Consider the following 15699-nt stretch of genomic DNA (forward strand, 5'->3'; position numbering starts at 1 on the left):
GCTGCCACCTTGACCTCACCACAGTTGTCTAAATAACACTGCCTATGCCCTCTCCATCAAGCCAGAACTCCCAAAAAGAGGGTCCCTTTGCATTGGAGACTGTCTGAAAGAACTTGACTGAGAATTTGAGCCCCACCACTTTCCACCGTCTTGTTAAAATGACTTAACCAGTAAACGGCTGCTAATGAGGTCGTTTATCTGGTTTTATTGCCCTTAACTTTATTACCTGCCCAATATAATCTTGGCCCAAGCTTCCCCTGCTTGGAGGCGGGGTCAAGCTTTGTGTCTAGGGAAGTTCAGGAGAGGTTTTGCTCTCTTGGATGAGGGTTCTGAGCCACGCCTACAGGCTGAAATGCTGGCCCCTCAAGCAAGCTTCAAGGAGAAGCCCTATGCCATTCTGCAATCTTGTCTTCTGGGGCTTGTGGAAACAGTAACAACCCAAAGAATGAAGGCACAATGAATAACCAGAAGAAAGGAGCGAACACCCAAGATGTGCTGGTCCATCACACAAGCCCCTTAGAATCTTCACCACCCTGGATTATGTTGCAGCCTCGAGTGGGGGCTGAGCTGTAGCTGATGTCCCCCACAGAAGTGAGATCAATAGGTTGGGCTGGGTGGTGAGGCAGGGGAGGAAGCAACAGGTGGAAAACAGAGGAAGTGATGTGGAGTGTTCAGTGGGGAAGGGCAGAGCATTCCCTTATCTGGCATTTGACATTGGAACCAATCATGGCTATTTTACTTCCTCTCTTTTCCTTTCCCTGCTCCATCCACAAACCAATGCATTTCTAGGCTTGTCCCCTAGGTCCCCAACTCCATCTTCACTGCCCATGTCCATAGGCAGTTGTCATTACCACCTCGATATGTTGGTGTTCCTGCTCTTTCTAGAAGTTTCCAGAACATTCTTCCCCAAATGTTCCATGAAATAAAACATTCATGGGTGCCAGTGCCTATGTGTTCACTTAATTTTACACTTTCTTTCTCAACTACTCATGGCAAATGTGTTTTTCTCTCCCTTCTTTGTTCACTTTCTGCTACTGATTTGACCACAGCCAGCTGCAGGCCAAGAAAATGTGGGCGGGCAGGTGCCAATCCCAGCTGCTGGAAGCCAGGAAGTCTGGGGGAGGGGAGCGGAGTGGAGGGGGCAGCATGAGGTGAGGGTCAAGAGGGAAGGAGGGCACAGCCCACAAACTTTCTCAAAAAGTTTGTGAACCTGGTTTGCTTGTTTTTCAACTGTTGTGTTGAGAACATTTTTGAATATTCATTGTGAATAAGAACAATGTATGTTGCTCTTGCCATGCCTCGCCTGGATACTAAGTGAAAACACTGGTGACAACCCATTGGCCATCTGATCACGTTTGCTTTTTTTTTTTTCCTAAGGCTGTGTGTATGTGAGTGTATGCTTTTGTATGCATATGATTTTTTCTGGAAGGGGAGAAAGGAAATATTTGTAGTAATTACCTCCCAGGAATGAGTTGGGGGTGTGGCAGTTATACTTCTATTGTATGAGCATCTCTACTGTTTGAATTTGGTTTTTTCTCTAGTGCTGTGGTGTCTTCATAATAAACACAGACTTTTTAAAAGAACTATTAATTTCCGATCCCTCAGTGATCCATGGAGAACCATGAATAAGATACCCAATAGAAGCTGAGACTGAAAAATGCAATACAATTCCATCTTACCTAACAGGTTAAGCAATGTATAATAGTATTGCTTCTCGGCCTTTTGGCTAAGATCAAGTGTAGCAATGTATAATAGTACCATTTTGAATACTGATTACGTGCAATAGTAGTTATCCTTGTTTTGTGTAATGTGTTATTGTGTACTTTCAGACTTGTCAAAATCAAATGATTTATGATTTTCCTGATGCAAATGAGGAAACCAGCTCAGAGGGGTAACATAATACGTAGAAGGTCACATGGCAAGTCGGTGAGAGGCTTGGGAGCTGAACACTTCAGAAGGCAAGGAAAACATTTACCTTGCCTGTGACTGAATCTGCCAGCAAAGTCTGATACTTGACAAGTGACACAAATGTATTTGCTGAATACATGAATAATATCTAAATACATGCCTTGGGTAAGGTGCTATGGCGCAGTGGGTTAAGCCACCACTTTGGACACCCACATCTCATGTTGGGGTGCCTGGAACTGAGTCCCACCTCTGCTTCTGATCTAGCTTCCTGCAAATGCACCTGGGAGAGAGCAGGTCATGGCCCAAGTATTTGAGTGCCTGTCATGTGGGAGATCCAGATGGAATTCTAGGTTCCTGCCTTCTGCCTGGCATAGCCCTGGCTGTTGTGGCCATTTCGGGAGTGAACTACCAGATGGAAGATTGGAAAATTTCTCTCTCTCTCTTTCTCTGTAATTCTGCCTTAAATGAATAAAATAAACCTTTGAAAAATATATTTTAAAAAAAATGTCTTTTTAACAGGTTATTAGATGCAAAAATATTTTGTGAAACTAACTCAAATTTGACCACAGACCTAAATGTAAAAAGCTAAGATAATAAAACTTTTAGAAAAAAACATAGGAAATAAATCTTTGTGAACTGGAGCTGGGCACCTATTTTTTCAACACAATAACCAATGGCACAACTTATTGATAAATTGGATATTGATAAAAATTGGACTTCAGCAACATTTTAAACTTTCATGTTTTAAAAGACAAGCCCCAGATGGTGAAAAAATATTTGTAAGTCATATATTTGATAAAGAACTTTGTAGCCATTATACAGAACTCCTATGTTCAATAAAAGTAAGACAAGTCATCCAATTAAAAATGGGCAAGGGTGGGCATTTGCTGTAGCACTTAACCCACCACTTGGCGCACCCACATCTCACGTTGGAGTGCCTGGTTGGCATCCTAGCTGCTCTGCTGCCTATCCCACTGCCTGCTGATGTGGGCTCTGGGAAGACAGCAGGAGACACCTCCAGTATCTGTGTTCCTCTGGCTTAGATTGAGTACCTCTAGCTTCAGCATGGCCCAGTTCTGGTGCTGTGGGCATTTGGGGAGTTATCCAGCATACGCAAGATCTCTGTCTCTCTTCTTTTCAAATAAAGGGAGGGGGTGCGGAGAGTAAAAGATGGAACCATTCATTTCACTAATAAAGGTATATGCATGGCTTAATGAGCACAGGAAAAGACGCTTTACATCATTGGTCATTAGGGAAAAGCAAATTAACAACACATGCTACACTACTTACCGCTCACTAGAATGGCTATAATTTAAAAGTCAAACCAAAAACAGCTGTTTGGCACAGTGGTTGCAAATACCATTTCAGACACCTGCCTCTCATAGGGAGTGCCTGGACTCAAGTTACCACTCTGCTTCTGCTTCTGGCTTCCTGCTAATGTGCACCCTACAATGGCTGAAGTACTTGGGCCCCTCCCACCCATGTGGGAGATTCAGAATGAACTTCTGGCTCCTGGCTCCTAGCTTTGGCCTGGCTGTTCCGAGTATCTGGGGAATGAACCAGCAGATGGAAGATAACTCTGTGTGTGTGTGTGTGTATTTGTCATTCAAAAGAAAAAAAATGTCAGATCATAGCATAAATTGGCAAGGTTGTGTGGAGAAAAGCATATATTTTCCTATTATTGGTGGAAATGTAAAATGGTGCAGTTGCTTTGAAAACCACCTTAAGATGCTAGTAACAAATTTACCTTGTGATCCAGAAAGTCCATTCCTAGGTATTTATTCAAGGGAAATTAAAAGACAATCACACAAAGACTTTCATATGAATGTTCACAGCAGCATTATTCATAATAACCAAAAAAGTGAGAAGGATCCCAATGCCTACAGTTTGACGAACAGATTGCTTTAAATGAATATCCACACACTGATTGACACTTGCAACATGGATTAACCTCAAACACATTGCAAACACAAAACAGCCAGTTACAAAAGAGCACACAAAGCACGCTTCCTTTTGTCTGAAACGTTCAGAAAGAGTCAAAGCCATAGACCCTGGTAGCCTGGGACTTAGGGTGGGAAGGAAATCTATGTTCCAGGGTGAGGCACTGATCTGAAACTGGATAAATTAATTCTAAAATAATTGAATTATCTATTTAAAACTAGGGAATGCTGTGTGTGCTATTGGACCTCACTAAAGGCATTAAGAAAAAAAGTGTCAGGGGCTTTGGGGCAAGATACCATAGTGAGTTCACTCTCAAACCAAACCTCCCTCAAGACCAAATCCAAACATAAAAAGTGAAAATTAAAAAGTTCCTTTGGGCAGAGTTATAGACAGAGAGAGGGAGAGACAGAAAGAGATTTTCCATCCGCTGGTTCACCACTCAAATGGCCACAATGGCAAGAGCTGAGCCGATTCAAAGCCAAGAGCCCAGGAGTTTCTTCTGGATCTCCCTCGCAGGTGCAGAGCCCAAGCACTTGGGCCATCTTCCACTGTTTTCCCAGGCTATAGCTGAGAGCTGGATCAGCAGTGGAGCAGCCAGGACTCAAACCAGTACCCTCATGGGATACTGGTGCTACAGGCGGAAGTATAACCTACTGTGCCACAGTGCCAGCCCCAAAAAGTTGCTTCATAAAAAAACTTTTTGTTTCAGGCTGGCGCCGTGGCTTAACAGGCTAATCCTCCACCTTGCGGCACCGGCACATCGGGTTCTAGTCCCGGTTGGGGCGCCGGATTCTGTCCCGGTTGCCCCTCTTCCAGGCCAGCTCTCTGCTATGGCCCGGGAGGGCAGTGGAGGATGGCCCAAGTCCTTGGGCCCTGCACCCGCATGGGAGACTAGGAGAAGCACCTGGCTCCTGGCTTCGGATCAGCGAGATGCGCCGGCCGCAGCAGCCATTGGAGGGTGAACCAATGGCAATAAAGGAAGACCTTTCTCTCTGTCTCTCTCTCTCACTATCCACTCTGCCTGTCAAAAAAAAAAAAAAAAAAACAACTTTTTGTTTCACTTACGCTGTCTTAGCCCTGTCTTAGTTTGAAATACTTTACTAAGGAGAACCCAGTTAGAATGTCAAGACTGAGTTTTATAAGTTTCTGTTCCATCATCCAGCACCTCAGATAAATGAAGAGGCCTTGCATTTGTATTTCCAAGGAGAACTTTATGCTTGGTGGACAGAGGTGAGATGGCTGATGAATGGACGCTGTTCACCTTCTCAGGTTTGTTCCTTTTCCCTGCAAGTGAGCTGCCTTTGCTGCCTTGCTGCTTGGTCTCTGGCCCGTCTTTCTTTCGTCCACCCTAACGCTGTGGTCTTTTGCTTCACCCTTGCACATGGAAACCAACTCTCTCCTGTTTGGTCCCAGCCCCCTCTCCCTTTCTTCTCTCCCAGCCTCTTCATGTCATCCTGGTCCTCCTTCCTGAGACCAGAAATAGAGATAAAGACTCTTCATGGTTCTCTGCGGCACGCTGGCCGGTGGAAGGTGTTGGAATGTGACTTCAGCACATTCCGCGGACCCGAACCCCGTGAGGGAAGAATGAGCCCTTACACAATTAAGGGGAGTGTTTTATGGCCTGTTATTGTTACGCTGACATTGTCAGGCTTTTCGAAGAAACAGAGGATTAATTATTTACAACATTGCCATGAAACTTTCCCTAAAAGACTTTCACACCTCTGAGAGACATGGAGCCTAACAAGCCCAGCATTTCAAGGAAATAAGAGAGAGAGAGAGAGAAACCATCTTCTATTTTAATTCTCATTTATCTCAATTATCCTAACATTGGAGGAAAGGAAAGTGGAGTGAGAGCGATCTATTGGAACTTCCTAGCCACCACCAGAGATCTAAATGAAGAATAAGCTTATTGTAAAGTCTGGTGGCTTTTGCGCCTATAGGGGGACTTTCTTGAATAATCACAGATCTGCACTCCCAGAACCGCAGTGTGAAAAGCACATTCCACGAGGACAGAGATTCTAATCGCTGGTGGTAATTACTTGAAACCCTGAGTCATTAGATGCTATTATTTGTCTGAAATATAACCAGAAGAAAAATAAATACCAGGGAGGAAAGCTACCAGGACTACAGCAGACCCCAGTGATGGGTCCTTACAGCCCACAGGACCAGTCAGTGTTGCAAAATGGATTTCATTAACGTTTAGGTAACTTAGTAATATTTTAGGTAACTCTTTAGCTATTTAACCAGCAAGCAATCTTTGTCCCTTTATTTAACCGGATATGAGTCCAAAATTCTTTTCACCAGTGTTTTTGGACACACTTTTTTTTTCCCCCAGCCAACGGTGATCACGCTGTTAACGTTTAATGGGAAGTCACTCAAGCAAGAGCAGCCGGCCGGATCCCCAGTCCGCCATCACTCCCAGGCTCCTGAAGCCAAAGCTACCACCAGCACCTCCAGGACTCTCCCAGCAACTTCCGAGCCTTCATCAACCTAAGGAGCCTCTTCATCCACTACGTCGCCTTCATCACCTTGAACTCTGCACACTCAGACCCTTGATGTGTCCTTGGCGCTCTGCCCTCGGGCAGCACGCACATCCCTCTGTTCTGCCTTCTTCCCCAGACTTTCCGACGATCCGAGTGGCCACATCCTTCCTAGCCGCCCCCACCCTGGACGACATCCGCTGAAGTCCCGGGGGTCCCCGCGGGAACAGCTCTCATCCTTCCATCTAGCCTTCCTCTCTGCCACCCTCTGTTCCGGGCAGTTGCCTCCTAACCAGCCTTTGGCCTCACTCCCATCCACTGGACAGAGAGACCAGGTCACTCTTGTCCAGCAGGACTCTGCCCATTTTACTCCTCGCCTTAAAACTCTGCTTGGAGTCTCTCTGCTGCTGGTGAGTGACCAGGACACCCTCCCGTGTTGGACATCCAAGGCCTCTGGGCTCCCCGACACACCCTGTTTTGTTCTAGGCTACCTCACCTTAATCCACCATAGCATGTACATATCCAGTCAAGGTGGGCCACACACCCTCTCCTGACCAGGTCCTCGTGCATGTCCACGCCCTGACCTTGGTTTCCTACCCCACACAAGGTGGCTCTGTCAACCGCCTCTCCCTGCACTGAAGGCCTTTACCCAGGCTACATTGCAGTCAAGACTTCTTCAACAAGGAGAGAATTCTAACCTCCCAGGTTCTATTAGCAAGGTGCCACCTCAAAGACACTTAACGTAGTTTCCATCCTTAAAGCAATACATCTCCCCCCAGACGGACCGAAATCTCCAGGAGGGCAGGCACCAATAAAATGTTGGAGAAAGAATATGGATATTAATACAGAAGGTTTTTATAATTTTATTTTAGGTGGTTTTTTAAAACTTTTATTTTAAAGAGAGAGAGAGAGAGGTCTTCCATTTGTGGTTCACTTACAGATGCCTGCAGCAGCTGAGGCTGGGCCAGGCGGAGGCTAGAAGCCAGGTATTCAGCCCTGATCCCACCTGCGGGGCGGAGATCCAGAGACCTGAGCCGTCGTCTGCTGCTCCTAGGATGCACATTAGCAGGAAGCCGGGACCAGGAGCAGTGCCAGGACTCAGACCCAGGCTCCCCATACAGGATGTGGGGGTTCCCAGTGGCAGCTTAACCACTGTGCCAAATGTCCACCCCAGTGCCAGCAGATCTGAATCCTTACACTGCTACTTACTAGTTGAGTTCCCCAGGGAAGTTACATAAAATTTCTGAGTGTTTTCTCACCTGTAAAATGGGGATACTAAGTAACATTAGCATTAGCCTTTAATAAGAATTCAATGATTAAAATACCTTGGACAATATACACTCAAGGTATGTTTTGCAGGGGGCCAGTGTCGTGGCATGGTGGGTAAACCCACTGCCTGCCAGGCCAATACCATATGGGTACCAGTTTGAGTCCCTGCTCTTCCATTTCTGATCCAGCTTCCTGCTAATGTGCCTAGGAAAGCAGCAAAAGATGCTCCAATTGCTTGGGCCCTTGAGCCCATGTGGGAGACCTAGATGAAGCTTCTGGCTCCTGGCAGTTACACCATTTAGAGAGTGAACCAGCTGATGGAAAATCCCTCTATGTCTCCCTCCCTCTCTCTCTCTCCTTCTCTCTCTCTCTCTAACTTTGCCTATCAAATAAATAAATAAATCTTTTATATATATATATATGTTTTCCAAAAAACACTTGTTTACTTTGCCATTTTTCTTCTGTTTAAATATGTAACTCTACAATGCCTCTTACATAATAATCGCTCAACTGGGCCGGCGCTGTGGCTTAACAGGCTAATCCTCCACCTTGCAACGCCGGCATACTGGGTTCTAGTCCCGGTTGGGGCGCCGGATTCTATCCCGGTTGCCCCTCTTCCAGGCCAGCTCTCTGCTATGGCCCGGGAGTGCAGTGGAGGATGGCCCAAGTCCTTGGGCCCTGCACCCGCATGGGAGACCAGGAGAAGCACCTGGCTCCTGGCTTTGGATCAGCGAGATGCGCCGGCCGCGGCGGCCATTGGAGGGTGAACCAACGGCAAAAGGAAGACCTTTCTCTCTGTCTCTCTCTCTCACTATCCACTCTGCCTGTCCAAAAAAAAAAAAAAAAAAAATTGCTCAACTGAAATAGAAGTAATAGGATTTATTTGTGCAAGTGTACTTCAAAAACTTCATGGAAAGTGGAATTACAAGATAAGTTTCTTAGTATATGAAAATTTTGATATCCGTGCACAGAGGGTACATTATGGGAAAAAACTCATGAATTTCAAAATTTTGATCCAGATTAAGTTTTTGGTTTTTTGAAGCAGAGAAAGAAATCTTCCATATTCCAGGTCAGTCTCCCAGTGTGCAGAGTGGTTCCAGGCTGGGCCTGGGGCAGAATCTGGGAACCAGAAATTCAATCCAGGGCTCCCAACTGGATGTCAGGAACCCAATTACTTGAGCTATCATTACTGCCTCCCAGGGTCTGCAAGGCAGTAAGCTGGAACCAAGAGCCAGAGCCAGGTGTTGAACCCAGGCATTCTGATGTGAGAAGTAGGCATCCCCAAGCCAAACACCTGCCCCCTGTTTCGCAAGTTTATTGAGTGCACTTCGTAGCCATTGACTTGGAGCTGTTAAGCGACACCTGCCACTATATTGACTACATTGGGTGATAACGTATTTGCACGCATGTCCTTTTCTTTATATGCACTCAGTTTTCCTTTAGACTCCATCAAAATTTGAATGGGAAGAAGGAGAGAAGGGGACCCAAAAAGAATCAATGAAGGGGTTCTTGAACTTGAGTAGGAAGAACCACCTGGAAGCCTTGCTGATTATGCAGGGGATGCAACAGCGAACACTGGAAATCGTTGAAGAGTTCCGGAAAGTGGTTAGAATGACACTCTGTAAGTGGTGGTTGAAATGATGGGGGACAAAAAGAAGCCGATCCAAAATAGAGAATAGAAAGGGTCTGTCAGCAAGGTAGCAGAAGAAATGAAACCACTTTGAGAGTGGAAGCCGCGGAGAAATCCCACGCGTGGGCAACAGTCCCGAAAATCTGGGCCTCACTCCTAAAACTTAAGATTCTAAAAGTTGGATGTGGAACCCACAAACCAACACTTTTCCCAATGTAATGAATTTGATGTTGATCCACTTTGAAAAACACTTGTACAAATAAGCAAAACCCCCAAACAACAAAATGCTCAACATAACTTTGTTACTAAATTTCTCTTTTATATTTCTGATATTGACCTTATCACATGAGAGACAAGACATTATCTTCCATTGCGTGCTAACTTAGACTTAGCTAACACTAAGCAATTCAATTATCTTAATTAAATTAAATTTAAATTAATAGGGTGATTTGAACTTACCCATCCCCATTCTTCTGCACAGTTCAACACACCAGTCCCACCAGTGCAGAATGAATTTTATTTCAACGGAGATGGGAAGAGCAATTGTTTTCAACCACATACAACAGTCAGAAATTTGCAAACAGCACAGATGAGACACCATCTTGTAATGCCAGCTACCCTTGCAGGACAAGGCATAAAGCCTGCCATAGGATGCATGGATCTGGAAGCAGTTAAAATGCTGCTTGTGATGTCTGTATATCATATGGCAATGCTTGGTTTTGAGTCCTGGCTCTGCTCCCAATTCCAGCTTGCTGCTGTTGTGCACCCTGACCCGGATTCGGTTCCTGGCTCTTGGCTTTGGTCTGGCCCAGCCCTTGGTGTTGTAGGCATTTGGGGGAATGAACCAGTCTCTATCTTTCAAACAAATGAATAAGTAGTTTAAAAAAAGTAAAGTTTTAGATGGTAAATGCTTCAGGAAAGGGAGGGTCAGGGAGCAAAAATGAATTTCTGATCTGTGCAGAATGTAGTGTCCAAGAGACTTCATTCATTCATTTGTTCTACAAATATTATACAATACCTCTTAGAGAGCAGGCCTTATTAGACAAGAGACACTGACATGAATAAAATACAGCCTCTGACGTCATGGAGTTTTCACTGTACTACAAGCTGACCATTCCCCCAAACATTTACTTATTTATTTATTCATAAAGATTTATTTGTTTATTTGAAAAGTAAAGTTACAGAGAGAGGCAGAGGCAGACAAAGAGGTCTTCCATCTGCTGGTTCGCTCCCCAAACGGCTGCAACAGCCGGAGCTCAGCCAAACTGAAGCCAGGAGCCAGGAGTTTCCTCTGAGTCTCCCATGTGGGTGCAGGGGCCCAAGCACTTGGGCCATCTTCCACTGCTTTCCCAGGCCATAGCAGAGAGCCATATGGGATGCCAGTGCTGCAAATGGAGGCATAACCTACTGTGCCACAGTGCCAGCCCCTTTAATTTTTTGTTTTAATTTTTTATTTTTTCCCCACTTATTGAGTGTACTCTGCCTGTGGGATGCCACAGTAGGCATTGATGGAGAGTGTTAGGTGAGCCACCCCCTCTGGAAGTGCTGACAAGCAGTTACACAAAAGGGACTCATCACTCTGCCTCTGCCAAGCCCTCTGCTTGTTCTTCAGATGCAGAGATTAACAAGGACTGGACCTGATGCCATAGCATTTACAATTTGAAGGTACAGAGATATATTTGAACAAGTAATTCCAATATAATTCAGAGAAATCCTTAGCAAGATTTTGTACCAAAGGATGGTGAGAGACGAGATGAAACTGAAATTTAAAAAAATAGGTTGGTGCCAGATGGTGGAGGCATTGAATGCCAGTGAGGGGCTTGCCTTCACTCTGTAGCCTGTGTCCCTGGAAGTCTTTCAGTGAAAGACGCAAGCCTGGGCTTGTGCTCTAGAAAGTTCCTAGAGGCCAATTAAGAAGTTCGTGTAGGGGTGGGCATTTAACCTAGTGGTTAAGATGCCCTCGTGGGAGACCTGGATGGAGTTCCTGGTTCCTGGCTTCAGCTCAGCCCATTTAGGGAGTGAACCAGTGGATGGAAGATTCTCTCTCTCTCTCTCTCTCTCTCTCTCTCTCTCTCTCTCTCTCTTTGTAACTCTGCCTTTCTAACAAGTGATCAGGAGTTTAAGAGCAAAGCTAAAGATGGATGCTAAGATCATAGCCAATATGAAATCACTGAAATTTTGGGGAGAAAAACATCAATGTTTTTGGCGGGTGGCTAGGGTAAAAGTAATCAATGGAAGGCCAGGACGAGTCTGCTGCTAAAACAGCAATGGAAGAAGCAGGAAGGGGCCACTGGAGACACTGCTTGGGATGCCCAGGTGCCATTAGCAGAATGTTTGGCTTTGGGTCTGTGCTCTGCTTCCAATTTTAGCTTCCTGCTCACGCACATTCTAAGAGGCAGCAGGTGCCGGTTCACATACGTGGATCCTCGCCACCCACGAGGGAGACCTGGATTTAGTTCTTGGCTTCTGGCTTCAGACTGACCTAGACCCAGCTGCTGCAAGCATTTGGAGAGTGAACCAGCTGATGGAAGATCTCTCTCTATTTGTCTCTGCCTGAGTTTCAGATATACATACACACACACAAGTAGCATGAAGAATAGTTGCCAGATAAAGTAAGTGGTCCAAGTGAGATCACGTTCAAGAAGGCTTATCTTCAATGATCTCATCTCTGTTGTGATTCAAATGCTATCCAAATGCAGATGACTCCCTAGTCTATATCTCCCATGCAGATCTGTCCTCCAAATTTAACCTGTTCATTCATCCATGAGGACAAAGTGCATAGACAGCCCTTCCCTCTGCCAGCCACTCTGCGAGAGGAGATAGTGTCCCCAATTTCACAGAGGTCCCAACACAGAGATGTACCCGAGGATTCCACCCAGAGTGATGGGTGCTCTGGGACCTAAGAGCAGAGGCTTGTGGCATGAAGGGAAACCTCCTACATAGGTGACAGCTGAGACACAGAGGAGGAGCAAGGTGGAAACAGAAAGAGGAGGAGGCTGGGAGTTGGAAAGTATGGACATGAGAGGTGGCCAGTGTTTAGTGCAGGTGAGAGGAACAAGATACGTGTATCAAACACAGCAAGATGATAGAAGACTTTTAATTTAAGGAATCATAATCACTTAATTTAGCAGCTACCACGCATGTGATACTTATGGTCTAAGCATTGACCTACAATAACTCATTGTGAAAATAGTCCTTGGAAGGAAGTGCTATTAGAACCCTCATTTTCCAAATGGTAACTGTGACTCCTCAATGAGTTCTGAGCAAGCAGCTGCGATGAGTAGGACGTCCCTACAGACACCCTACGCTCAGCAGAGACAAGAGGGAGTCGTCATTATCTCCTTGCAGCCTCTTACTCTACGCTGTTTGTCTCAGCTCCAGGCATTCTCGTCTCCCCAACACTAGACTAGAAACTGGGGAGTGCCCCTGGGTGACCACTCCCAACACCCACCCACTCAGCATCATGAGTGTCACCAGCTGCAGTTCCTCCAGCCTTTGGTTCTCTTCTCTCAGGGGCAGGAGGTCCCCCCTCACCCATGTAGACCTTGCCACCACCTCCTCTGTGCTCCCCCTGCCCTCCTCCAGGCTTGAAGCCTCCTTTAAATCTGCCTCTCGGGCCGGCGCTGTGGCCTATGAAGGCTAAGCCTTCACCTGCTGTGCCGCTATCCCATATGGGTGCCAGTTCGAGTCCCGGCTCCTCCACTTCTGATCCAGCTCCCTGCTGATGGCCTGGGGAAGCAGTGGAAGATGGGCCCAAGTATTTGGGCCACATGGGAGACCTGGAAGACCTGGAAGAAGCTCCTGGCTTCTGCGGCCATTTCCCCAAAGGAAAACAAACAAAAAATGGACCAGTAGATGGAAGATGGCTCTTTCTGTCTCTCCCTCTCTCTGTCAGAAACTCTGCCTCTCCAATAAATAAATATTTTTAAAAACTCTGTCTCTGTTGACCGGCGCCGCGGCTCATTAGACTAATCCTCCACCTGCGGCACCAGCACACCAGGTTCTAGTCCTGGTCGGGGCGCCGGATTCTGTCCCGGTTGCCCCTCTTCCAGGCCAGCTCTCTGCTATGGCCCGGGAGTGCAGTGGAGGATGGCCCAAGTGCTTGGGCCCTGCACCCCATGGGAGACCAGGAGAAGCACCTGGCTCCTGGCTTCAGATCAGCGCGATGCGCCGGCTGCTGCGCACTGGCCGCGGCAGCCATTGGAGGGTGAACCAACGGCAAAAGGAAGACCTTTCTCTCTGTCTCTCTCTCTCTCACTGTCCACTCTGCCTGTAAAAACAAAAAACAAAAAACAAAAAAACAAACTCTGTCTCTGTATGGGTGGACAGTTAGTGCAGTGGTTAAGTCACTGCTTGGGATGCCCAGATCCTGTTTCAGGGTGCTTGGTGCAATTTCCAGCTCCTCCACTTCTGATCCTGCTTCCTGCCAATGCTCCCAGGAGGCAGCAGGTGATGTCCAAGAACTTGGGTCCCTGTGACCCACATGAAAGACCCAGATTGAGTTTGTGGCTCTGGTTTATAGCCCAGCTATAAGGAGCCTTTGGAGAAATGGAATCTCTCTCTCTCTCTCTCTCTCTCTCTCTCTCTCTCTCTTTCTCTCTCTCCTCTCATTTCTCTTTCTGTGTCTTTCAAATAAGAGGAACATAAATAAAACTGTAAAGTCTTCTTATTAAATCCATGTTTCTCTAAAATGCAAACATGACCACTAAGGCCTGGATGTGAGATGTGCCAAGGTTTGCCATAGCCCCTGAATATGTCTGCAGCCAAGGTGCCCTTGCCATTTCCAGTGGTAGGGACACACCTCTGGGCGAGGGGTCGACAGCAGAGAGACTGGTACTCAGGCTGTGTCAGGCTTCACTTGCAGCCCTTGACACAAGCAACTCCGTTCTCACCAGCAATCACACAGTACAAAAGTGAGGAATGCAAATATTAGGTCACTTGTCAGAGGATAGGCAGGCAAAAGGGCTGGGATGAGCCAGGTGACACCAAGATGTGCACCCTTTTTTTTTTTTTAAGATTAATTTATTTGGGGCCGACACCGTGGTGCAGTAGGTTAATCCTCTGCCTGTGGTGCCAGCATCCCATATGGGCACCGGTTCTAGTCCAGCTGCTCCTCTTCTGATCCAGCTCTCTGCTATGGCCTGGGAAAGCAGTAGAAGATGGCCCAAGTGCTTGGACCCCTGCACCCACATGGGAGACCAAGAAGAAGCACCTGGCTCCTGGCTTCGGATCAGCACAACTCCAGCTGTTGCAGCCATTTGGGGAGTGAATCAATGGAAGGAAGACCTTTCTCTCTGTCTCTCCTTCTCACTGTCTATAGCTCTACCTCTCAAATAAATAATTAAATGAATCTTTTTTAAAAAAATCTTTTAAAATCTTTTTTAAAAAGATTCATTTATTTGTTTGAAAGGCAGAGTTACAGAGAGGCAGAAGCAAAGAGAGAGGTCTTTCATCTGCTGGTTCACTCCCCAGATGGCCGCAACAGCCAGAGCTGAGCCAGGAGCTTCTTCCAGGTCTCACACACAGGTGCAGGGGCCCAAGGACTTGAGCCATCTTCTGCTGCTTTCTCAGGCCACAGCAGAGAGCTGGATCTGAAGTGGAGCAGCCGGGACTCAAGCAGGCACCTATACGGGATGCCGACACTGCAGCCAGCGGGTTTACCCACTAGGCCACAGCACCAGCCCCTGAGCTGTGCACCCTTAACCTCCACTCTACCCTGAGGAGGGCAAGGAAAAGCAGGTCCCATGAGATTTGGGAAGAATTAGCAGGAGGAACACCCTACTGTAAATTTGCAATCCTCCACCTGCCCTTACACCCTTGAGGACCCACAGCCCTGCAAATGTAGCTGCTGGGCTTGGCTCTGCCTCTCCAGGGTGAAACTGATTTCTCTAACCGCCTAGGGTTTTCCCTCCTCCATTCAGTTGCACAATTGTTGCATCACTGTTGTAACTCTCCCTTTTTTCCCCCTCTTGAACTGAAAGGGCCTAAATTAGTTCCATTCATTTATAAATGAGTGTTTATTTAGCCCAGGAGCTGGGACAAATACACTAGGTAGACTGTCTTCAAAGATGCCCCCCCTTTATTTGCACACTGAGATGAGCCCCCAGGAAATATGACTTTCCCCAGCCCCTGGGGCACTCCATGTGTGTGTGAATGTGGGTCTGCATCTCTAAACGGAGCCGTTCTTCCTCCTTACATCCCAAAGTCTAATGTGATGGCCTCATGGTGGAAATGTGTTCAAATTATTTTAGCGCACCTAATGTCCAATTTTTAATGATTAATTGTTTTTTATTTTTAAAATTTATGTATTTGAGAGAGAAAGAAAGAGCGAGAGAGAATGGGAGACAGAGAGATTTTTCCATCAGCTGGTTCACTCCCCAAGTGGCCTGGGCTGAGCCAGGCCAAAGCCAAGTGCCTGGAACTTCACCCAGGTTTTTCACATGGGTGCCAGGGGCTGCAGCACTTGGGCCT

General features: G+C 46.6%; 1 pseudogene; it reads left to right on the forward strand.

Annotated features, from left to right (window-relative positions):
* The first annotated feature begins 1706 nt into the window (after positions 1-1706).
* On the forward strand, positions 1707-1851 carry LOC133758901 (U2 spliceosomal RNA; annotated as a pseudogene).
* Positions 1852-15699: the final 13848 nt, after the last annotated feature.

This window comes from Lepus europaeus, chromosome 4 (genome assembly GCF_033115175.1).
Source record: "Lepus europaeus isolate LE1 chromosome 4, mLepTim1.pri, whole genome shotgun sequence".
Lineage (NCBI taxonomy): Eukaryota > Metazoa > Chordata > Mammalia > Lagomorpha > Leporidae > Lepus > Lepus europaeus.